Here is a 26923-nt window from a genome sequence, read left to right as displayed (position 1 = left end):
ATCCAGCACAAAGGGAACGGGTTGCAGTTGAAACATACTCTGGTTACTCAATCAGATTCCTAGTGGCAGTTTGAAGTTCCTACAGTTTTCACTGTAAAACCGAGTTGGATCCAGTTCATTTCCTTATATATATATATTTAAGGGAGTTGGCAAATGAAAAGGAAGTTTTTTTTCCAAACATGCTTGGTGAAAGTAGGCTTGCACACACAATTATCTCTCAGAAATGAACATGTGGAGAGACCTTCATTCATCTAGCACAAATGGAACGGTTTGCAGGGAAACACTTACTCTGGAATCTCAGTCTGTTTCCTGGTGCCGGTTTGAATTTCCTGCAGTTTTCACTGTAAACCCGAGTTGGAGCTTGTACTTCCCCATATATATATATGTAGTGGAGTTTGCCAATGAAAAGAATCTTTTTGTTCCACACAAGATTGGTGAAAGTAGGCTTGCATACACCCTTTTCTCTCAGAAATGAGCATGTGGAGATATGTTCGTTCATTAGCACAAAGGAACGGGTTGCATGAGGAACACTACTCTGGTTTCTCAATCTGTTTTCTAATGCCGGTTTGAAGTTCCTGGGGTTTTAACTGTAAAACCGACTAGGAGCTTGTACCTCTTCATAAAGATGTATGCAGAGGAGATTCCAACTAAAAAGAAATTTTGTGTTCCCAACAAGCTTGTTGAAGGAGGGCTTTCACACACAATTATCTCTCAGAACTGAGCATGGGGAGAGACGTTCGTTCATCTAGCACAAAGGGAAGGGTTTGCAGGAGAAAAACATACTATGGAATCTCAGTCTGTTTCCTAGTGACAGTTTGAAGTTCCTGCAGTTTTCACAGTAAAATCGAGTTGACGCTTGTAACTACCCATATATATATATGTAGAGGACTTTTCAAATGAAAAGAAATTTTGTGTTCCCAACAAGCTTGTTGAAGGACGGCTTTCACACACACTTATCTCTCAGAACTGAGCATGTGGATAGACGTTCGTTTATCAAGCACGAAGGGAACTGTTTGCAGGAGAAACAAGTACTCTGGTATCTTAGTCTGTTTCCTATTGCCTGTGAAGTTCCTACAGTTTTCACTGTAAAACCGAGTTGGAGCCAGTATTTCTCCATATATATATATGGAGAATAGATATATATATATTGGAGTTTGCGAATTAAAAGGAAATATTTGTTCCAAACAATCTTGGTGAAAGTAGGCTTCCACACACACTTATCTCTCAGAAATGAGCATGTGGAGAGATGTTCGTTCATTAGCACAAAGGAACGGGTTGCAGGAGGAACACAACTCTGTTTTCTCATTCTGTTTTCTAGTGCCGGTTTGAAGTTTTGCTTTTTTCACTGTAAAACTGAGTTGGAGGTTCTACCTCCCCATATATGTGTATGTAGTGGAGTTTGCAATTGACGAGAAACTTTGTGTTCCCAACATGCTAGGTGAAGGGCGGCTTTCACACACACTTATCTGTCAGGAAGGGCATGTGGAGAGTCTTTCATTCATCTAGCCTAAACGGAACGGGTTGCAGGGAAACTCTTTCTCTGGAATCTCAGTCTGTTTCCTGGTACCAGTTTGAAGTTCCTGCAGTTTTCACTGTGAAACCGTGTTGGAGCTTGTACCTCCCCATATATATGTATACATTGGTGTTTGCAACTGAAAAGAAACTGTGTTTTCCTAACAAGATAGGTGAAGGAGGGCTTTCACATATAATTATCTGTCAGAATTTAGCATGGAGAGAAACGTTTGTTCATCTAGCACAAAGGGAAGGGGTTGCAGGAGAAATACTTTTTCTGGATTCTCAGTCTCTTTCCTAGTGGCAGTTTCAAGTTCCTGTAGCTTTTACAGTAAAACCGAGTTGGAGCCTGTTACTACCCATATATATATATGTAGAGGACTTTTCAAATGAAAAGAATCTTTGAGTTCCCACGAAGCTAGGTGAAGGACGGCTTTCACACACTCTTATATCTCAGAACTGAGCATGCGTATAGATTTCGTTCTTCAAGCCCAATGGGAACTGGTTGCAGGAGAAACAATTACTCTGGCATCTCAGTCTGTATCCTAGTGTCGGTTTGAGTTTCCTGCAGTTTTCACAGTAAAACCGATTTGGAGCTTTTACCACCCCATATATATGTATGTAGTGGAGTTTGCAACTGAAAGGAAACTTTGTTTTCCTAACAAGCTAGGTGAAGGACGGCTTTCACACATACATATCTCTCACAACTGAGCATGTGGTGAGATGTTCGTTCATGTAGCACAAATGAAACGGTTTGCAAGAGAAACAGTTACTATGGTTTCTCAGTCTGTTTGCAATTGTCGGTTTGAAGTTCCTGCAGTTTTCACTGTAAAACTGACTAGGAGCTTGTACCTCTTTGTAAAGATATATTCAGTGGAGATTCCAACTGAAAAGAATCTTTGTGTTCCCAACAAGCTTGGTGAAGGACGGCTATGACACACACATACCTCTCTCAACTGAGCATGTGGAGAGACGTTCGTTCATGTAGCAGAAATGGATCGAGTTGCAAGAGAAACACTTACTATGCTTTCTCAGTCTGTTTCCTAGTGCCGGTTTTAAGTTCCTGCAGTTTTCACTGTAAAACCGTGATGGAGCCTGTACCTCTCCACATATATAAATGTAGTGGTGTTTGCAACTGAAAAGAAATTTGTGTTCCCAATAAGCTAGGAGAAGGATGGCTTTCACACACATTTATCTTTCAGAACTGAGCATATGTAGAGACGTTCTTTCATCTTACACCAAGGGAAAGCTTTGCTGGCAGAACTCTTATTCTGGTTTTTCAGTTTGTCTCCTTGTGCCGGTTTGAAATTCCTGCAATTTTCACTGTTAAACCGAGTTGGAGCCTGTATCTACCCATATATATGTATGTAGTGGAGTTTGCAAAGAAAAGAAACTTTGTGTTCCCAACAAGCTAGGTGAAGTTAGGCTTTAACCCACACTTAACTCTCAGAACTGAGCATGTGGAGAGACGTTCGTTTATCAATGTCAAAGGGAACAGGTTGCAGGAGAAACACTTTCTCTGGTTTCTCAGTCTGTTTCCTAATGCCGGTTTGAAGTTCCTGCAGTTTTCACTGTAAAACCGAGTTGGAGCTTGTATCTACCTATATATATGTATGTAGTCGAGTTTGAAACTGAAAAGAAACTATGTATTCCCAACAAGCTAGGTGAAGGACGGCTTTCACACACACTTATACCTCAGAAATGAGTATGTGGAGAGAATTTCCTTCATCTAGCACAAAGGGAACGGGTTGCAGGAGAAACACTTCCTCTGGTTTCTCAGTGTGTTTCCTAGTGCCAGATTGAAGTTCCTGCAATTTTCACTGTAAACTTACTTGGAAATTATACCTCCGCATATATTTGCTTATAGTGTAGTTTCCCACTTAGAAGAATTGTTTGGTCCCAACAATCTAGATGATTGAAGGCTTTCACACCCATTCAACCCTCCGAAGTGCGTGTGTGTATGGGCATTCATTCAAGTAGTATAAAAAGAATGGGTAGCAGTAGAAACACTTACTGTGATTTCTCAATATCTTTCCTAGTGCCAGGTTGCAGTTCATGCAGTTTTCACTGTAAAACCAATTTGTATTTAGTACCACTGCATATATATTTATAATGTGTATTTCTCCACCTAAAAGAAACTATTTTTTCCCGACAAGCCTGGTGATTGACGGCTATCACACATATTCAATTTTCCGAACTATGAATATTCAGAAGTGTTCCTTCATCTGGCATACAGTTTATGGTTAACAGTGGAAAGACTTACTGTGATTTCTCAGTATGTTTCCTTGTGCACGTATGAAATCATGCAGTTTTCTCTGTAAAACCGTTTGGGACTAGTATCTCCACATATATATGTATGTATTGTATTTCTCCACTGAAAAGAGACTGTGTGTTCCCAAAAAGCTTGGTGATTGACGGCTTTCACACACTCTTATCTCTCAGAATTGTGCATGTGAAGAGGCGTTCATTCGTCTAGCTTCAAGAGAATGTAAAAGCGTTGATCATGGCCTATACTGGTAGGAAAAGAGTAAAGGGAAGATTTATTTAGGGACTTTATAGTTATGGTCAACAGAAATCACAGAATTTCATTTTCAGCAGTAGATTTCTTTTTTTTTTTTGAAGTTCAGAAATCTTAATCGTTTCCTGTATCTGGATATATATATATTGAATGTATTAAAGTGTTTGAGCAACTGCTTTAAATTAGAATAATTACTTTGCTTTTGGTCTTTAACCTAAGGGAATATCCAGAATTCCAGTGGCAGTTCAAAAACAAGGGCCTGTACCTTGCCTATTACATTTTTTAAGTACAGTATGAATAATTGTAAACTAGGGTACTCTGGATAACTGAAAAGCTGCTTGGATATGTTATATGTAAGTTATATTTTTCAAAAATTATAAATATCATAAAAATCAATCATCCTTGGAGATCTTTTAGATATAATTTAATCTTTAATAATGTAGATTTAGATAGCCATTTTGTTTATGTACCACTTATGAAAATAAGTTGGCTTTATATAACTCCTTTATAGATATATGATTTAAAAATTGGTTTTTTTATCATTTGCTTGTTAAAAATAGGATATTAATTGCATAATATGTATTTACCTTCAAGTTCATATATTTTTCCCTATACTATCTTGATTTGTTTAGATAAGCTAACCCATTGTCTTATTTATTTTAAACACTCAGTATGTGCTTCTGTCTGTTGCTTTATTAGAGAGCAAGAATTCTTTATTATTTTTAATAAAATATACTTGCATGAAACTATACTGGGATTCTTTCATTCACAAAGTCAAGCAATGATACCTGTTTTGTTAGATCAATTGTCGAAGCCTCTCAACTTCCAAAAGATTACATGGACAAAGTTAAAAACGTCATAAATGATCAACTAACAAAATATATTGTGTCCCTTGATTAAAGGTGTAAATATGGGTCAGTCTTAAATTCGGATGTAAAGCTCTTATGAATTGCATGAGTCTTCTCCAAAATTCTTTAATTTTGGCTTTAAACCCTCCAGTAAAATACTGGTTTGAAGAAAGAAGAAAGTCGAGAATAGATTCAATCCAAATTCTATGGAAATAAACAAAGCTAAATGTTTCAGTCATTTTTTGAAGCAGAACAGATATGTTTTCTGCACCATATGATTTTAATACTATTCATCTGTACATACAATTTTGACACCATGAGACCACAAGCCAACAAACAAGATCTCAGGCAAAGCAAGAAAAACAACTGAGGGGATTTTCTACTGCAAAATTTCCCCTAACTAGAACTGTAATAGAGAACAAATCTGACGCCATATTGGATCTGTTCCTTCTGTTTGAAGCACTGCGCCCTGTTTTCCAGGCTTAATCTTGCTGGCTCTGCACCTTTTGTAAAACAATGTTGCCTTTAGCCTAAAATCTACAGGAACGCTAATTCTTGGGGATCTGACCTTTAAGGATGTTAGCACTTCTGCACTTATGCAGAGATGGCAAGTTGCAAAATAGAGAGTAACCTTTGTTTTGTTCGAGGTTTACAGGGACACCATAGACTGACCCACATGGATGGCTGCAAGAACAAAGAATGCCTGCAGCAAGAAGTTTGCACAGCCAACCACACCCCCTCCCCTTTTTAGTTTAAAAGGAGCCTGATTTCTGACTTGGGCAAGAAGAATCTCCAGCATATTAGTCCCCCAACTTCTTGGTCTGCCAGCTTTCTGAATAAAGTTACTATTCCTTGCCCCAAAACCTTGTCTCCTGATTTATTTATTTATCCCTGTTGTGCAGTGAGCAGAACAAGTTTAGCCTCGGTAATAGAACCAACTTTGTCATTCCCTCTGATGTGAAATCTCTCTGGGTGTATACGTGCTTGCCTGGTGGTGGTGGTGGTGGTGGTAGACAAAAATGTTTCACTACTTCTGATTTCAATAGGCTAAAATTTCCTGCTATTTAAGTCAATTCTAGACTTTTACAGTCTCACCTGCAGATGTGCTTCTCGAAGCTACAAAAATTCCAACAATGAAAATAATTCTATTGTCTCCAGACAAGATAATTTTCCTCAAAACTGAGCAGCTCTGAGACACACTTCAGGAGTACAGATAGATGCAGTGTGCTTCATTTCCCATGCTGTTCTGACACAATTTTCCACTTATATCAAAGTAAATTAAAATCCGTCTTCAATAGCAGATGCTCTGGCATGATACAACAATGTCAATTCCACGTATTTATTGAGCCAGAGCAGCTTTAGAATAAATTATTTTATACCAAACTCCTGCTTGATGTCCTGTCTTCTCCCTGGTGGCTAATTCCTTCTTCATTCTTCCTAAAAGTTCTCCTGTTATGGGAAGTTAGCCTTTACTGTGCACATTCAATTGGGAAGACACAAATTAAATATGTTAGGGGATGACATGCATATTTAATTCTTACTTATACATATATACAAACACACAGGACCTGTGTCTTGGAAGACGTCACTTCCTAATGTGGACAAGAGGATGGTCTATAGTTCAATCAATGACCTAAAAGCAGTTTTCTAGGATATAATAAAGCAATGCTTGAGTTATGAGACAGAACAACCCCTGGATATGAATCAGTGGCACCAATCAGTGGGTGCACATGCGTGCACACACACGCCCATGCACACGGAGCAGCCTTGGAGACACTCCATCTGTGCTGATGGAGCAAAGTCATGCTGGGGAGATCAGGAAAAAGTGCATAATACAATCAAACCAGGACACCTGTGTAACGAGGAATAGGAGTCAATTGAATTTTCTTTTTAGCTGAAAGTCAAACAAAAACACTTTTAGATTCAAACGTCATTGCTAAAAATTTCCTTAAAGCACAGAAGCCTGTTTTCCTGCCTTGCTTAGTGTCATATGGCATATTAAACATGACAGATTCATACTTCTCTGACTGTGGAACGGGAAAGGCCTTGCTGTCATATTTCTGAACATTAGTCTATGTTTTGCAGCACAGTGGGTACTGAAAATGGGGCAATTGGAGTGAATGAGAAAGAACATAAGCTAGCAGGCAGTGACTGTGTGTGATTTGCCAACTTTCTCCAAAAAGTAGGGGTAGCAAGCAAATCAGATAAATTGAGGGTTCTTGAGGTGGGGAGTCGTGTGGGCTGACAGATGGGTGGTCCCAGGTAGCTTGTTTTACTGCGTAAAATAGTGACTATGATCCAGACAGTGACACATTGTCAAATTCTTGTTCCTGTAGCTTTGATTCCTGGCCAAGTCTGTGCAGCCAATTTTATCGATGGTGCATAATGATGTTAACTAACATTCCCTGAGGACCAGGTTGTGTGACTTCCATGCATTGACTCACTGAATTCCCTTTGTGGTACATAACAATCTTAAAATATGCAGCAGGGAATTATTCTGTCTGCAGGTGATAAAATGAAGCTCTGAACTGTTGAAGCCTGGCCCAAAATCATGCAGATGGGAAGACGCCATTCTGGGAGCTAATCTGGGGCCAGACTACAGAACCTGAAGGGCCCAGCAAGTCCCCTCACCGAGGAACCTGGCCCGCAGCCACTGCCAGGCCCTGTTCTGTTTCTATGAGTGCTCATAGGAAAATACCAGGGACTCAGGGTCAATGTGACTTGATTAAGAAATTCAAACTGGGATAGCCTTTTGTTGGGGACTGTAACCTGGGAGTGAAACTGGCAGTGAAGTAAGGGAGGAAACAGCCCTGGTTGTAAGAATATTTCTAGGGAAGAAGGTTCCCTGATGGGCTGGCATGGGAATCGCTGTGTTTGCGAGCCCCCTGTTGCCCTGTGGCGGTGCGGGCAGGGAAGGAGAGAGACTGTTCAGACTGGTCATAGTCACTAGAGTTTGTAAACAGCTGAGTTCTGTTCCCTCACAGCTCAGACACATGCAGGACATGAGGATGCTTAGTTAATGACCAACAGTGGGTAGCAAAGGCCAAGAGTGGGGTGGGGAGGAGAGATGGGACCACCTTCTGGAAGAACCTCTGCCCCAGGGGACCAGGAAGGTAATGAATGATTGGGGATGCACAAAGGTTTTATATGGCCTCATCAGGTAATTCCTACTTTAAACTGATAGTCTGGAATATATGGTCAAATACAGTGAAATGACTGCTTTTATTTTAGGTTCTACAAACTCTTAAATGGATAGATTTCTATCTCCATTATACAAGCACTGCTGGGTAACATTTGTAGTCATGTGAGGATCAAAAGAGTGATTACTTATTAACACTATTACCATGCTTCTAATGAATTAACACTTCAGCAACAGTATAATGGCCACGCTTCTTAACAACTGCCTCTGTAAGAGCTCTTGAAAGTCACAAATAATAATTATAAAGAAAATATATTAAAAATAATAACAATTAGAGTTGGAAAAACTATGTTGTTTATAATGATGATAGTGTTAGCATCTCCCTCTCATATTAAACAATACCCAACACTGGATTCCTTAGGAAGCAACACCAATGTATTTTTGGACTCTTCAAGTTCTTCACCCCATGAAGCCTGTTTACTCACATTGGTCCGCCACAGCCAGAATTGCTGTTTCTTGCATGGTGGGCTGCCATGCTGCGATTTCCTGGGCTTTTTCTGGCACCATGCGTCTATACCGGGTAGTCAAGTTTCCACGTACCCACTCTGATTTCCAATATATTGTTCTCCAGGGCCAACAGAGGGGCCACTGGAAAGAGGCCACAAATAAGGTGGTGAACCCAAACTGAATACCTGTTGAAGGAATGGACACACAACATGGAGTGCTGGATGGATGGAAGGACAACATAAATTCCTTTACTCCTGTAAAGAAAGAGGCGCAAATGGTGAACTAAATTCCAAAGAGAAAAGACATTCATGGTAATAATAATGTTCAACAGTGAAAGAATAAACAAAAGGCAAATATAAAATCTCTGGGAAGAAGACTAATTAAAACCTGTTTCTTTCACGTATATACCCTTAGTAGGAATAACATACTTAAAAATCTTTAACCAACCATAGTTATTTGCTGATAATAAACTTGTGAATCTTGAAGCATATTATTCACTCTCAGTGTTGAAATAATACAATCTTGGAAGATGATTTTTAATTGAGGATTAAAAAAAGAATATTGTGGATGTATCTAACAATTTAAATAGAAATAGGAAATGTACCTTTGGGAAAGCTCTGCATAGAGGATGTTGGAGGAAATGCACTGAAAATAGGAAAGTGAGCAGGCTCCCTTGAGTCTGGGTAGGTGAGTGCAGCACATTCAGAGTGTCTATGAAGTTATTACAAGTCACAGAAAGGTATACAATTAAAGTGTCTTCATAAGCAAAATGTCCTTCTTCAGGAATTTTTATCTTGATATTTCTATGGTCTGTGTGGTCGCAGGAAGTCAAAGTTATGGTGATGGCTTAGAATTTCTTTTCTCTCTGTAATTTATAGGGCATTGCTACAGATGGGGCAGCAGAGATCTGCGGTAAGCTGTTCCATGGGGTGGGGGAGCGGTTAGAAATGATAAGGCCAGGGATCTAAAAGACTTTTAGACCCTTCCCTCCTAACTGGCAGACCTTGAAACTAAACTAGCACAGGTATGTAACTAAGACATTGGATGAGAGGCAAATTTATACTCCCTTTAGTGTTACTGCTCAGTCAAGGGGTAGGGACCACTCTGGCCAGGAATTCCAAGACCATGGATGGGGTGGATGGGTAGGAGGAGCTGACATTTGCTTCTGACCTGAGAGGCAGGGGTGTGTTGCAGAAAAGCAAACAGTGCTGGAAAGATGCAGAAGGTCCACAGCCCAAAAGGAGCTGTCATATTCAGGGAGGTCAGAGAGCAAGAACCAGAGTTAGTGATGCCACAGAGTCAGCAGTGTGGCAGCAGTGATGTCAGTATCTGTGTCCATAACCCACCTAACCCTACATGAACTCATCTGCCTACAGGGGGCAGGTAAGTAGCAGAAATGTGTGGAGTGGGTGCAGCCTCTGGCAAATTGGTAAGTGGACATCCTAATGAAATGCACTGCTCAAAGTCACCATATTGGAAATAGGGCCTCACACTGTCAGATCTCCTCCTTATTCAAGAGAAGCCAGAAATTAAGAGTTTATTAGCAATCAACCCAGCTCAAAACCTAGAAAACATAACATTTATAATGACAAAAAAGGCACAGACTATTCAAAAATAAATTAGTGAAAAATATTAAGATGATTCTGATAAATGGGGACTTAAAAAAAGAAAAAAAAAGATTATTGAATGAACAGTAGAATGCACCATCCTCTTCAGTGGGCAGACTCAAATTTGGGGGACATAGAACATTTTTTCTCCAAAATAAATTTAGTATCTAAATGCAAATTTAGTTAATAATCCCAAAAGGATTTAAGAAAAAAATCTGAAAGGTGATCCTAAATTTATTCCAGAAATATACACATATATACAAATAAAATAATGAGGAGGGATGTTTGAATTTGTAGTATTAGTGACATTCTGGAAAAGGATAAAATAGGACCAACTCTAGGAAGTATTAATCTATGGTCATGGAAACAGTATAGAAATAGTGCACTGAGAGTATGAATGAAATAGATTACATTTCAAGAATACACGTGGATATTTATGAGATTTTAGTAATATTATAAAACTGACACTTCAAATCAGTGGATTCAAATACTGGAGTAATTAGCTACATCATTGGAAGTCCTGGTACAGTGTCCTCATTTATCACATTAAAATAAATTCCAGATAATTTTTTAATTAAAAAATAAAACACCAGAAACAACCCAACATGATTTAATCTGTTCAGATATTCAAGCGAGAAGAACTTTCTAAAAAGCTTTTGGAATAAAGCCCAAAACAGCAGAGGCCTAGCAACTCAGCAAGGCCAGAAACGCCCACTGTAAAACAAAACTAACCCTCGCCCAACCCTCTCTCACGGCCCTGTATTGCTTTCTGATACGTTCTACACTTTCTTCTTCCCCTTAAATTCCAGTTTCTTGGAGAAGTGCCTGCGATGATGACTCCTCCAGGGCTCAGATCCCTGCATCCCCCACGGCCCTCACCGTGGCACTGAGACAGTAGTTGCACTGCCGGTGGCTGCATGCTTCAAACCAGTTGGCATTTTCAGCTCCTGTTTATTTGATTACCAGTTAGCTTTTGACGTGGGCAAATATTTTCCTCTCAGTGGAATATTTTCCCCCCTTAATATTTGTTTTACTTAAATAAATTTAAATGCCCAGGCAGAAAAGTGTGTGTGCACATATGCACACACACAGATACACACAGATCTGTTTTTTAAAGTCTACCTAAGTATAGTCCTCCTCCTCCTTTTCCCCAGTCTTGTCAATTAAAGGTGGGCTTTAGCCCTTGCATTTTTGCCCCACACACTCCCCTTTCTCACTATGCTCCTTTTAGTCAGTGTTCAAATCCCTCTTAAGCCAGGTTACAGCCTTCTCTGTGTTGCCTCAACTAGTTTCTCCCAACTGCTCTGCTATTCTTCTTTCTCTTGGTGGATTTCTCGTCTCCCATTTGCCATGTACATGGCCCTTTTCCCCAGGGCCTCGTCTTCAGTCCTCCACCTGGCAGGACTGAATCACCCGCATGGCCTCACCCACAGCTCCTCTGAGCTCCTGGCTGGTGAATCCAGCTTAACAACGGACATCACCCCTCAGATGTCCCATAGACATTTCACAATTAAAATGCCACACACAGAAGCATCTCCTTGAAACCAGCTCCTCCCCTTACACTCCCCCTGCAGATCCGCTCTCCGGATGGGTCACTGGAAAGTCACCTCAGCAGCTCTGTGGCCAGCCACCTCGGGCCTGCAGTCCCCTCTGTAGCAGTCACCACTTCTGCCGCCCATGTCTCTCTCCCTCTGCCCAGGGCCTCTCTGCAGGCGTTTGCCACTTGTTGTCTGGGTTACCTGGGTGGTCCCCAAAATATCCTTTCCCCCCAAAATATGGGCCTCCCCCCAAAAATAGTATCTTCCATTCTGCTACCAGTATAACCAGATATTCTTCAACATAATCATTATGCAATTCTCTTGCTTACATATATTCCAATATATCCCTGTTTCTTTAAGAATACATTCAAGTCTAAGCACACAAGGCCCATCGTGACAGGCCTTGTGCACCAGATACTCCCACCTTGGATACTTTGTTCTAACCCTACTTGTTATTCTTCAGTCTGGCCAAGCCGCTTCATGCCGTGTACTCTTATATGTCTCTACCTGTCTGCATGAAGTGTCCACTCCCTCTACCACACATTAGAGAGCTAACTTCCTTTCACCTTTCAAAATTCAGTTCAAATATTTCCAGCTCTAGGAAGTCCAATTTGTGTTCACCTGCTTAGCAATCCATCAACTACTTGCCAAGTCTTGCCTGGCCTGGGGATTGCAGACACCGAGTCTTACCTGTCTTGGTCTCCCCAGCAGTTGATACAGTGTTTGGCATAGCAGGTGCTCAGTGTTTGTTGAATAGATAAACGAATGAATCAGTAAAGAGATGAGAGGTCTACAATCCCCCCCCAGTTACTCAGCTGCCATTTTGGAAAGTTCATTCTGCAGAGTTAAGGAAATGTCTGTGCAGGTGGTGGGCAGACAGAACAGAGGTGAGGGCATGGGGGAGACAGGCCTGGTCCTGGAGAGTGCAGGAGAGGCGTGGGGGGGACAGCACTGGAGAGAGAGGGAATGGGGGGTCAGGTGCAAGGAGATGTTGAAGAACAACTGATATTAACTGCAGCAAATTAAATGGAGAACATAATATATGAAGGGAAGATCAAGTTAACACAGCAAGGGTGGAAAAGGCAGTACCAGAGACAAAGAGCTCTCACTTCATCCCTCACTGCATTTCACTTATGCCACCCGCCCTCTGGGAAGGCAGCACCAAATTCTTGAGAGACTGGTGTTTGTGCTGTGGGTGCTGTAAGTAAGAAACAGTATCTTATGGCTTCCAGATTTTAAGACTGATAGATTATTTCTCTTATATCCCATGTCTGAGTTCTCAGACAGCAGGATCTTTTGCTGGTGGGGGGAGAGCTATCGTGGTTAACAACTCAGGGTTACTCTAATAATCTCAAAGGACAGTGGGGAATTCACTAAAACAAATAAAAGAGAAATTTCACTCAGAAAAAACCATATGCCATATAGAACCTTATGGGGGCCTTGAGGGCAATGTTACCGCCAACTCATCTAACAGCTGTATGTAAGTGTGCTGAAACTCCAAGCTCAAGTCACTTAAACACGTATGAGATCCAGGGTCCAGGCTGTGGTGCTCCAGACATGGACGGGAAGATGAAAAGCCTGACTACTTCCTCCGACAGGATCAGTCCAGCCACGGAGCACAATGGACACGGACACGATCACGCACCATCAAGACAAGAATCAAGTGCAATTCATGCCTAGAGAGGAGAGCAGAAAATCTCTAAAAAGTGGAGGGCTTCCTGCCAAGGCTTGGCAAGAGTCCTTCCAGGCAGAAAAGCAGAGAAAGGTACTTCAGGCGAAGGAGACTAGTGTTGGTGGCTGGGTGTGACGCCTAACGCAGCACGGGTGGAGGGATCCAGGGTCATCAGTAAGTAGCTCTTCCCCTTCAGCAGCTAAGAGGCATAACTAAAAGGCAGGTGGGGTGTCATTAATGATCATGGGGAAAACTGGGAGGAGGAAACTGAGGTCAGGAGATCACCACCAAAGGCACTTTATTTTAGAGGAACAAAAATAATTCAAAAAGCACTTGGAAATTCTATCTCCCATGAACGAAAAGAACATAAAATAAGTTTCACTCCAGCATTGAATACAGAATAACAGACTGCTTACCCTCAGAAATGGATTGAATTTTCTAATTCATTAGGAATTATTTAGATAATAGGAAAACGAATAAATCTGAAAAATCTCTCTAGAATAGCTGTTAATCCATCCTGTTATGTAGGGTAGAGTTAGGCTGAATTATTTAATAAGTATTTTAATGAGACTACAAAGTTCTAAAAGTCCTATAAATTTCTCCCAAAAGCATACAACTTTTCCTTTCAATGACCTTCATTTGACTTAATTAGAACAATAATTTTTTCCAAGGCTTTTTTCGTGTGTGTTAAAATACCAAATGATATGCTGCCTTCAGAATGTTGTTGTTATTATTAATGCTGATAATAGCCCCAATAAGACATATTTACAAATATGACTCATTTTGGAATAACAGGTCATTGGCTTAAAGTCCTTTTGAAAATAAGCAGAATAAACGAATGTAATTTCTACACCAGGGACAGCAGCTGCACCCTTAATGGAACCTGGTCACTAAACACAATAAAATCAAAGATGAAACTCAAATCAGACCCCAGGCCACAAACATAGCTGACTGAAGATGCCACAAGATGAGCTTTCATTCACCAAGGGAACCAGATGTGTTTCCATATACAATATATATTTTTAAAACCAATTATTTTATATATAGAATGTAATTTAGGAGAAAGAAAACTCCCTCTATCTGTAGACTTATAAACAGGAAGCACAAAGGGTGCCTTTGCAGACATGAACCCGCATGCATAAATGCGAAGCCTATTGACCAAAATCCTTTCCTGTTTCCTAAGCTTAAATATAAATAAATAAATAAAACTAATTTAAGGCAGTTATGAGCTGAAATGGCTCAGATACAAAACTTGCACATCATCAGCCTTCTAGTAGCTAAAAGTGTGCCATGCATGATAGAAAAGATGAAGTTTCCTATGGAAATCTATTTTGAGATGCAACAATTTAAAGGCAACTGAGAGCTCAAAAGCAAGTTCAACCAAAGAGAAACAGAGCCCAAGCAAATGTACAGAAATGGACAAAGACATTGGAGAAGGAGGGGATCTGTGTTCTACCAATACTCCATATAAGCAAATTCATCCTGAATTCAAGCCAGTGATGTGCCATGAGGTCACTCAAGGAACCAGGCAGAAACGATCAGCCAGAAGAAATAGGAACAATGTGAAAGGCAGGTGTGACATGTGGAAGGGGTGACCCTGTGAACCTTGCTGCCATGGATGCTCTTGCGGGCTTTCTGCACAGGCTGGCTGGCTCACATGACTCTGTTTAGAAGGATATCAGACAACAGCTGTGCCACACGGGCTACAGCCCGAGCTGAGTCACATCTAGTTACGGTTCTGAGTTCATCTTTAGACGACATGACCAGAAGGATCTGAGAATCAATGGTGGAGACATACCTGAATATTCATTCCATTTCATTCCTTGGCAGTAAATCTTCAGCTTTCTACAACATAAATATTGACAAAGATACACACAGGCACCCTATTTGAAAGCCTGACTGCATAATTGCATCTAATGGAGAAAAGCGGGCTCCATTTCGGTGTGGTAAGTCATTGGCTCAGTAACCGATGCTTCTGAGACCCAAAGCATATTCTAGTATAACCGACAACACAGAAGTCTCCACTGATGACTTATTCATTTCGGGGTATTCATAAAATAACCCCAGTTTGCCCATGGGATACAGATGGTTGTCCTGTTCCCATCGTGGGGTGGTCTGTTCTGCTCCAGAAACTGTGGCACCATTAGATTCATGGCCCAGCTGCCAAACAGATCAAATTATAAGGCAGGATATTATCAGACCAAGGTCATAAAAGTATTACTGACATTTCAAGCTGAACACATCATCTTCCCAAGAATTTAATTTCTTGTTTTCAGGATAAATTTCTTTTTATTGCTGCCTCTGTACCCTCAAATATTGTGAAAACTAGTCCTGACTACGTACCTTGGATTTAGCAAAATTGTAGCGACGACTACTACTTTATCTCCTACCTCCTTTTCAGGTGGGCATTTTAGCTTTTAGAAGATGCCTTCCCTCATTTGTCTTTTTTACCCCCATTTCTCTGCTATTATCCACCATGACCTTTCCAGTCTGAAAATCATCAGAGAAAATAAGAAATATAGGGTCTGTGAGCTGGTGATAAGTGCTGTGGAGGAAAATAAAGGAGGGCGAGAAATGTGTGGTAGGGAGGAGTGGGGCTGGGGCAGTGACCTTTGAATAAGGCAAAGACGGAGGCAAAGGGGTGGGCTGAGGCGGGGCAGAGGGAACAGTGATCACAGTGGCCTGGAGGCCCTCACGCTGGGCAGACAGCATGGAGACTGGTGTGGGCCACAGTGAATAGGAAATAAGTGGTGGTTTTGGGGGTGGAGCCTTAGAGGCTGCCGTGAGGTTGTGGGCATTTTTCCTTCTGAAGGAATTGCAGAGCCATGGAGGGTCACCAAGCAAAAAAGTGATACTCTAATGTTGGATAGAACAGGTCCAAGACCCTAATTTAAGCAGAACAAATCAAGGGCCAAAGAAGTGACTTGCCACCTGAAATTCAGTGCAGAGCTTGAAAGAAACACAGCCCCGACTCGCCACCCAGTGCTCTGCCCCCTTCTGGATGCTGTCCCACAGAGCTGTCTCTAAGGTTATGTTTTTTCCTCACTCAGAGGCTTGTGGGCCAACTGAATGCGTCCCCCTTTTTCAAATGGCAATTTGTCCTGAAAGGAAATCAGAGTTGGCAGTGAAACAATGCATTAACCTGTAGCCTACAGAGCTGTTGTCCCTGAAAGCAACAGCTGGCGCATGGCTTACTCGTGGAGTTCAGCAGAAGAGACAGAGCAACAACAGACTACTTAGGGTGTGGCTGAGCTTCGGCTGACTGCTCTGCACGATTGGATGGATTTCAAATTTGGACAGTGAGGCGGCTTCACACGAAAGGCAGGTGTATACATCATACATGTATGTATGCACATCTGTATGCACAGACGTCTGTATGCATACACACGTGGACACACACAGAGTACATGATGTGACTTGTAAAGAGCTGTCCCTGCTAGGTTTCCCACTGCCTCTGATCTCAGCGTTAACCTTTTACTGGCCATCCTCCAAGGCTTGTTACGAGATTTCTTTGCAATGGAACATGCCCTTCGCTTCACAAACATTCCCCACCTCTTCCCATAACATTAGGGGAAGAGCAGGGAGCTCTGGGATATGGTGGGGATATGGACTCGAGATACCCCTGAATCTGAATCCACACTTCATGGCTTATTTGTTATTTAACTTTATTTACATTCCAAATGCAAATGTTGCAGATCTCAGAAGATGATTTACACTCACTGCTATGGCAGAATGTTGCGGTTAGTAGACCCACCACTGGATCCTTTTAATCAACACGTTCTTCCAATAATTCAGATATTATTGTATCACAAATGCCCATTTCTATATTTTGATATCTGCTTTTCAGTATAATTATCTTCCTTCTTTATTCTCTAAATCTTATGATTTTAAAACATTTTTCTGAGAAGTGGTCCACAGGCTCTACTTATGATAAGTTGATAAAGGGATCCTGGAGATCTAAACCACATTTAAATCCCAAGATAAACTCAATTGTGTCATATACATGGCTAGGTTTAGTCTGCTTATTTTGTTACTTTGTTTAATAATTTTTGTTTCAAACAACAAGATCCTACTGTATAGTACAGGGAACTACATTCAATAACTTTTAATTCCCTATAGTGGAAAAGTATATGACAAGGAAAATATATATATGTATATGTGTATGTATAAGTGAATATATATATATATATGTATGTATGTATAAGTGAATCACTATGCTGTACACCAAGAATTAACACAATATTGTAAACCAACTATACTTTCAACAAAAAAAGTTGATATAAAATTGGGAGATGAAACTTCCACCGCCCAGGCTGCTGTCAGGATGAAATGATTCAAAGCAGGCCAGGTATTAGCAACCCCCCTGACACATCAAAACCCCATGGGGGATCTTCCTTTTGAGCAGCACAGGCTAACAGGCTGTGGCCACCTGTAAATAGGGTTGAAGTCACTTAGACCCTTGGCTTGGGAACACCGTGGCCACAGGGGTGGGGGTCACTGCAGCACCTACGAGAATGACGGGGCCAGCCTGCTGCTGAAGCCGCTCCCCAGGCTGCAGACCGGAGCGCTGCAGGCAGGTCTGAGGTCCAGCCGGGAGCGCGCAGCTCCACAGCCCCTCGAAGCCCTGCGGTGCGGGTGGCGCTGGGACCGTGCTCCGCCATCACCCTTCCTGGCAACGAGACTCGGGAGACTCCTGGAGGAATTTTTCTCTGCCTCATGCTTCCTGTCTCAGCCTCTTGTGGAATCCGATCCATGCCCCAGGGAAGAAGGGCTTTAACGCCCCTGGACTCAAATCCATCACGGTATGGATCCAGGATGAAACATCCATGTTAACTCACCTGGCGCTCCCTTCTTGTGCTGAACTGCCCTCCCCCGTCGATGGCATTAGGTCATATTAGAAGTCCCGACTTGCTTGTCCTTAGCCAAGACTCTGAGCCTCTTGCTCAGTCTCCCTGGGTGGAACCACTCATCTGTGGCAGAAAAGCTTGAGCTGTCGTCTACCCATCATTTTCCTTGGTCTTTTGGGTTTTCTGTTGGGTTATGGTTCTCGTGCAGGGATATCAATCTGCACATGAGAAGCACCTGTAGACATTTTAAAAAATACAGACACTGTATCTTCCCCCCTCTCTAGCCGAGGCTGTAAGCTTTCTCCCTCTAGCAGGGGTTACACAATAATTTGCTTGGGAATTGACCACACATATTGGCATAATCATAGTAAATTGCCCTTTACTCAGTGCTTGCCCCGTGGCATTTTCTAGTTCATGTTGTTTTTGTACCTTCATTATCACATCTAATCCCTACATTATGGATTATCACCATTTCTGTTGAGGACACTCCCCCTTGCTAATCTTGAATACAAGTATCTTTGATTTTCTTAATCTATTTCATTCCTGAGTTTCCTGTTCCTGAATTTAAAGAGTGAATTATGGACACATGTATTTAAAATTCTCTTATTATATGTATCTGACTCATCCTCTAACCAAATAATATCTGGAGAAGAGAGATAGTCTCTTTTAAACATTTGCTTTTTCTTATTATATAGTAGTGCATACACACAGTGGAAAATGTAGAAAACATATAAAGTAAGAAAAATATAGCCATACATTATCTAAACACCAAAGGAGAATGCTATGCTATTTTGGGCATTTAACTATTTTTCTTAATATTTTATCATAAAATTTCCCTAGGCAAGTTGCTTAACCCTGGAATTGTACTAGCGTTTTGTCAAGTACAGAATAACATTCCCAGAAATGACCCCAATATCAAAATAGTATGTGAGGCTGGGAAGGCCACAGGGCTCTCAGCTTATTCTCTGAGTCCTACAAAGAATGCTGTTAATTCACTGATGTCACGCATTCGATGCCTGTGAGTCGCTCACTCACTCAGCTGGCTCGGACTGACACCTACTTTATACCAGGTGCCGATCCACATGCTGGGGAGACCCCAGAGGGAGCCTGGATCACGGCATCACTGTCCTTCTTCATTTGCTCCCAGAATCCTACTCAAGAAGACACAGAGTCAGAGACACTCAACCACGCTGATCTTGAGAGAGATAAAAGAGGTCACAGGCCAAGAGATGCAGGTGGCCTCTGGAAGCCAGAAAAGTCAAAGATACAGGTTCCCCTGAGGCCTTCAGAAACATCCCTGCCAATACTTTGACTTCAGCAGGCTTCTGCATTCAAGAACCCTACGAGGTTAAATTTGTGTTGTTTAGTGGAGACTTTTTCTTTCTTCTTCTTACTACCATGACGTTCGGGGATACTTGTTACAACAGCAACAGAAAGTGAATACAGTAAGCTCCTTGAAATGTTCAGAAATTGCAGATAACACTGGACTGTCCACTTTGATGTGGGATTGGGCTTATGTGAAAATCAAAAGGACAGTGTGACCTTTGCTAACACAAGCTTTTCTCATTTTTAGGAAGAGAACAGTAAGTCAAAACCTCTGTAGTTATTATTTTAGACAAGTGTCTCTTAAAACATTATGTAACCCTGCGACTTAGGACCCCAAGAGAGTCTCTGTTCTTAGAAGAACATGGATTCAGAGAGATAGGGTCTTACATCTGAGTCCCACAGTGGTCTCTTATTGGCAATGAGAGCTTGGGCAAATCATTTACCCTCTTTAAGCCACAGGATCTTCATTTGAAAAAGGAAGATAAGAATAAGATTTGTTTGGGTGATTAAATTGTACATGCACATGCACACGCACACACACATATATGTACCACATTTAATACAGTGACTAGCACATACTAGGCACTCAACAAATTCCTGTTATGGATATTTAAATGCATGTATAAAAGGAGGAGAAAGTTGTGGGAACCTGTGGGAAAACTTAGTTCACAGACCTAAAAAGGGCCATTTCTCAAAGGGCTCTGATCAGTCAGTCCCCAGTGATGGGCTAATAAGCAGAAACTATAGAACTTGGGGATTTAAGTTAAACATAAAATGGAAGGTATTTAAGCATAATTATTAAACAGCAGGTACGTTTTGCACTGTTGGCTGGATCATCTTATCTGGAGAGCTTTAATAAGGAGAGAGACTCCCCAGTTTTAGAGATGGGCACGCAGGAAAATGATGTGGATGGGTGGGCCGTTCTCACCCCAGGATCACATGACTGAGTACTCACGGAAGTAACACCTTTCGTATGTTATTCCAGGTGGACTGTCCTCCCATGATTATTGTCAGCTGTGTCATCAGTTCAAGGAGACAGCCACCTGGGTCACACTGGGGTATTAGAAAGAAAATCTCATTTAAATTTTAGAAAGCTCTAACATGAAGTAAAGTCATTATTTTATGCCTAAAAAAACTAAGGATCAGAAAGTAAAGACACTCTTCATTGGGCAACTAAGAGAAAACATGAAACACGTTAGACTGTCAGAAAACAAGGCTGTATTCACACTTCTTCATTTCTGTATTTTCATAGCCAATACACCAGATCTCCCTGATAAGTCACAAATCTGCCCTTAAAGAATGTGATGTAGAAACACGAGGAGTAGTATTTGACAAACTGGAACAAGAACACCTTCATGGCTGGGTTGTTCTCATAGTCAGTCTGGTCCTTGGGAGCTCTGCAGCTAGAATAAAGAAAAGGTAAGTCTGCAAAACAGTGAACGGCTTTGAGACCCTAATCAAAGCCACAGACACATGAGTTAACACAGTAAATATGTGTTTGTGTGTGTGTGTGTATATATATATATATATATACACACACACACACAAAATTCACAGTATTTTCATTTAAGCTGTTTTGAATTCCTTAACATAGCTACTATGTTAATTCTAAGTGTACACACTGTTGTAAGAGTTTCTCCCACTATGAACGCAATATTCCACAAGACAAAAAAAAAAAAAAAACAGTCAGCCTTTCATTAAAATTTATAAGCACAACAATATCCAATGGGCAAGAACTGTCCTCTGTCAGGTGTAAGTTGACAGAAAGCTACTTTAAACATCCTGCTAAATGATATTATCTTGTCTCCCTGAACGGCAGTAAGGTAGGACTATTGAAGAAAACAAACAAAACACGGGCCAACTTGCTAGAAGCATTTGGGGAACATAAAACGGGTCAAACTCCTAGTTCAGAATTTGAATTGGTCTTAGTGTTTTCAGAAGATGACCCCTGAGCAGACCACTGGGAGAACCACCCAGCCACATGCAGCATGTGGGAAGCACTTAACTTGGGCCGCCAAGCCGCTGGCTGGGATACAAGCCAGAGAGAAGAAACATTTATTACAGAAGAAACAGCTGATGAGAATGGAGCTACACTAACAGGAACAGCATGGGGGAAGACACATAACACTGTGATTACTTGTCCTCTCCATAATGCACAAGAAAATCTGCCTCTGGAACCAGAAACCTCTTCCACTTATTTGCAATACAGAGACTAGTTACTTTCAACAATAGGGTAAATGATCTAATGTAATTGAAATTATTATTAAGCACTGACCTGTTTACACAGAGCTTGGACATTCTAATGCTTCCTTTGTCCCTTTTACTAATGCAAAACTGGAGCTAGTCCACTTCTCACATAGGCTAGAGAAAAAACGTTTCCACTTGAAGTTTTCTAAAGACTGTAATATACTGGAATTGAAGTATCTAAAAGATAGTCTCTGTTTCGACTTGGTTCTAAAACTGGTGTAGAAATGGCCTCAGCTGCAGAAGGAGCTTACCAGACTAACTCATCATGATTGCCACTTTCTCATATATGGCGTTCAGCGTCACGATGATGATAAAACTGATGAGGGAAGCAGTGATGGGCGTGTCCCACCTGCACAGTCAGGTACTTCTGGATTGGGTCACTTCCATTCAGGTTCTTGGGAAGTTTTGAAGAAAATACTATGAACACTGAAAGTCCGTAGACAGTGATCCCAATAACTGAAGCAATGGTCATCAGGACCTGACAACCCAAAAACCCAGCAGCATGAGACTCACTAATGATCGTAGTTTTACACAGAAAACTTGCCCCCAATCCACGCTTACACAGACAACATTCATGTGCTGTAAACCTCACATAAACGTGAGAAGTGATGTAAATCGAACATAAATGTCACAAGAGATGTGAATACCAGGCATCTTAAACTTTAGAGGAGGAAGAATGAAGGATGTCAAAAAGAATGAGCACATCCACTAATGTAACATGCTGACAGCAGGAACAGCTGTGTGCAGGGCATAGAGAATATATGGGAACTCCACTTTCTGTGAATTTTTCTGTAAACCTAAAACTACACTAAAGAAGGAAGCCTGTTAAATATATCTTTTAATGGGTGAAAATGGAGTAACTGGTGGCATGTTCTTTTGGAGACAAGTCTTTGATAGCAGAACCAAAGAAAATATCCCTTCTACATCTATAGAATTACTTAGGTTATGAACTAGTTGTAACCCATGAAGGGGATACACTTCCTTTCAAGGGAGAACCTATCACTGATTTAGGGGTCAACAAGTGCTAGCTGTCGTCTTCATTCTGAATAGGACCAGTGAGGCTGTGGATGTGCCCTGAGGGAAATAGTAGAAATGACAGCAGGTCTCTGCTGATGAAAGCTTCACATGCTTTTCATACTCCTTGAGATCTTAAAATGGCAGGTATTCCTACTCCCTGCATTTGCACAAGATTCATGTCCCTGACCCATTGTAGTTCTGACTGTGTGGACCCAAGGACAACAGGGGTGTCTGAAGCATAATTTGCACGTGGCTGATAGGGTTTCAGTTCCTCACTAGGCAGGTTTTTTCTGGCCACTGAAAAATGCACATTAAAGATCCCATTTTTAAACTGTTTTCCTTCCATCTAGCTTCTTGGTCATAGTCCAGAAGCATGTACTCAGTGTCCCTGGCTGCTCCTGATGGCTGCCCCAGAGAGAAAGCTACAACGAATGTGAATTTCAAGACTAAGTGAACCACATCATGTTATTTACAGTAACAGTGGGCGGCTGGCTTGCACCTGCAGGGCAGAGCAGTGGGAGTGTTTACAAGCCCCTCCTGGAGCCACACTCCTGCATCTGGATCCCAGCTCCGATGCTAGCTGTGGGGTCTTGTGCAAATTTCTTAACCTCGGGGCTTCCATCTCATCACCCATATAATGGGGGAATAATAATAACAATTTATAGGACTATTGTGATGAGTCAATGATTTACTAATTGTGAAAACAATTGGAACATTAACCACAGGCATGTGAAAATCTCTACCTAAGTATTAGCTATGAATATGGTGACCAAAGTCTTAAAAAGTTGTTTCTCTGTTTTTAAACCATCAGTTTTTAGAGAAAACATTTTATTTCCTCATCTAGTCTCTTTCATCATCCTTTTCTTCACAATTAATGCTTCATGCTTGTGAAAGGAATAACTTTTTGGTGTGTGTGTGATTAAATGTGAAAATTAGTTAAGGCTGAGAAAAATGTATTATAGAAGCTTTATTAAGCCTTCCTCTCTTGTACGGCACATATAGGCCATTTAAATAGTATGCATTCTTAAAAAGTCTGCATAATAATTTTTTAATTATGTATTAAGTAATCATAATAGTTAAGATTCCTTAAATGCTTACTATTGCTTCAGCACACATCTATTTTTCTAAATCCTCACAATCACCCGTGGGGAAGGTAATATTATATCTCTTTTACAGATGAGGAAGTAGGGCCATGTGGAAATGATGCAATTTGCCCCAAATGAAGCAACTATTAAGTGAAAGTACTGAAATACTCAAAGAGCCCAAAGACACACTAACTGTATAGCACTGTCTCCTACATGGTCTGTGAAATCAATTCTAATTCATTTCAGAACATTTACAAACTTGACACATTTCCATTTTCCTTTTTAGCACTTAATGGGTTCAATATTTCTTAAGAAACAGGAAAGTTTTCCATTCTCCTTCCTCAAGTTTCTTCTTATTTATCATACTTTCTGATCATAAATTTAACATTTGCTCATTAAAGAAAATTTGAAAGTACTCAGTAGTGAACAGAACTGCTGTCCTGGATCTGTCCCCAGTCTTAGAATAGGACCCAGAATTTGCTTTAGAATAAATAACCTCCCTTTTGTTTTTAGTCCTGTGATTTAAGCTAGATTGACCCACTCTTTCTGAAGCACCAGAGGTAGATCTCAGTTAGTTTAAGACAAATAATACCCCTCATTGTACTGGCCTTGCAAATGATTGGAGAATTGGCAAATAACCCAGGAAGAGCCACTATTATGTGAGGAGATACATGCTGGTGACCATGTGAATGATAAGTTTCCTCTATCAAGAGAGGAAACTGCCAAAAGAGACCTCTCTTGGTTTGGATGGATGATCTGGGATGCTGACTGCCTAGAAGCATTATGCTGAGACACCCTTGGACACAGAATGAAGATAGGACAAAACCAGCCCTTGACATCATCTGGGCTACAGTATCTCTCCTTGACTGAAGCCGGACCTCAGACCTGAGGTTTTCATTTACAGGAACCAATAAATCCCATGCATCCCCATTTTTTGGTTGTTGTTTAAACACATTGGAGATTGATTCTTTCACCTACAGTCAAAAGACTCCAACTCTGAAAATGAATAAAAAATAAAATTAGAAAAATTGTTCTACCTATAGACATAATCCCTTCAGAAGGGTACATTGTTTGTATATTGCAAATCATTTTATATATTAATTTTATTCTCAAGCCTATCTTAAGTATAACACTTTGACATGTCATAAAATATTTTCATGGACACATTTTTGCATGGCTGCATTCTATTCTACTTTGTGAAGTGTTGGAAGTATATTTTGGCTGAGATTTTATATATATATATATATATGTATATATATGTATATATATATACACACATACATACATACATACATACATATAAAAGTATGTCTGTGACTTGCATCCATACTGACTTTTCCCTGCCATTTTTAAATAATTCCTGATTAAAAGTTTTTGAAAGCTGAATTAGTGGATTAAAATATAAGAATATTTTTGACTCTTGATATCAACTGCCAGACTGCTTTCTAAGTAAGCTTGAGGAGTACACCAGAAATTATCACAGCATTGTAAATCAACCATACTTCACAAAAAATATCCAGTAACCTAGGGATGGGATTGGTGATCACTGGCATTTCATCCTCATAAACAGAGCTGTGTCACTTGAGAGGTGGAAAACTATTTCATTTTGATGTGCACTGAGTGAATTACCATTGGAGTGTGACATCTATTTTTTCCTTTGTGAATGTGTGTTCATTTTCTCTGCCTTCTACACTCCTGAGTTTTTTTAATGTTACATTTGAAGTGATCTGATCTCTCTATGTATTGAAGGAATTAGCCCCTGTTGGATTTGTAAACAAATAATATCCTCTGGTGTTTTCTTTAAAATTAGGATTCTTCTGATGCATGGAAATCATTGTATACTTTCCTCTGAAACTTACTGCTCATCTAGAGGTTGTATACTCATCCATATTTATTTCTAGTTTTTTTTTAATTGTGTTACATTGTAAATGTTTCTGGAATTTATCACAATATATGGTTCACTGTATGATTTCAATCTTTTCCTTTCCCCCCAAGTAGCTAACAAGAGTTCCATTCACTGAATAACCTTTATTTATCTCCCTGATTTGTAATGCCTTCCATCTCTTATATTAAATTATTATTGATATCAGAGCCCATATCTGGACTTCCTGTCCTATTTTCTAATCTGGCTATTCTTGAACTAGTAAAACTCTCATTATCTTATTAATTATTATATTACTAGTATGATTTTTTTCACAATAAACCCCAAATGAATTTTATAACTTCTGATATTTTGGAGATATGATCTTTTAATCTAGAATCATGTGATTAAAGCATCTTTTATATATTTCAGTAGTTTTTACTTTTATTTTTTGATAGTTCCTACTATCTTTTTGTTAGGCTATTCTTAGACATTTTACCTTGGTTAATATTCTTGGAAAACTTTAGAAATCTTAATGCCTCCATCTGGTCTCTTAATCAGACCCTGGAGAATCCTAAACCACTGATCTGATTTGAACAAATGAGGTGAAAAGAATTAGGGGAAGCACTGTGGGCAGAAGAGACCATGGAACCTCCAGAGTGGCGCCCTGCGTTGGCTCAGATGTTCTCTGGATAGTTTTCTCTATGAGACTACATAGTTCCCTGCTTGACATTTCAGCATTTCACATTAGATTTTAAAAGTCTGTGGCAGGTTCTTACCCAGAAAAAGAGCACTTGCACAAAGGGTTATATGTATACACTTTCCCCAGGTGGTAAATAGAACACACTCTTCTTCCTAATTAAAAAAACAAATTTAGTCAATCAAGGGATTACACCAACGAAATGATTTTTTTTCCTAACTGATCACTAAATCCTTAACATAATTTAAAAAAAATAATAATTTTCAGCAATAGCCTCCTTATTTGTAAATGCATGGGTTTTATTTCCTGTTTTTTTCCTTTTCTGTTAATGATTTCAAACACACAACAAAATATGTACAGTTTTCATTTTAATACTATTTTTTGAAAATTCACATGTGAACAGTAAACTGTTTCTCTGCCATGGTCTGAGCATCTGACGAGGCCAAGCTTTAAAGCTCTATTCCTTAGCTTGCCTTTGATTACAGAAGTGATTGTAGTG

General features: G+C 40.3%; 1 long non-coding RNA gene across 1 annotated transcript in view; it reads right to left on the bottom strand.

Annotated features, from left to right (window-relative positions):
• Nucleotides 1-18185: 18185 nt before the first annotated feature.
• The window catches only part of LOC140688513 (uncharacterized), a 38035-nt gene continuing 29297 nt past the window's right edge, over nucleotides 18186-26923 (bottom strand). The window contains exon 4 of the long non-coding RNA XR_012063259.1: nucleotides 18186-18423. This is a non-coding gene — a long non-coding RNA (uncharacterized lncRNA). The remainder of the gene's footprint in view (nucleotides 18424-26923) is intronic.

This window comes from Vicugna pacos, chromosome 2 (genome assembly GCF_048564905.1).
Source record: "Vicugna pacos chromosome 2, VicPac4, whole genome shotgun sequence".
Classification (NCBI taxonomy): domain Eukaryota; kingdom Metazoa; phylum Chordata; class Mammalia; order Artiodactyla; family Camelidae; genus Vicugna; species Vicugna pacos.
Note: the sequence above shows the minus strand (reverse complement) of the source record. Positions and strands in the feature narration are given on the sequence as shown.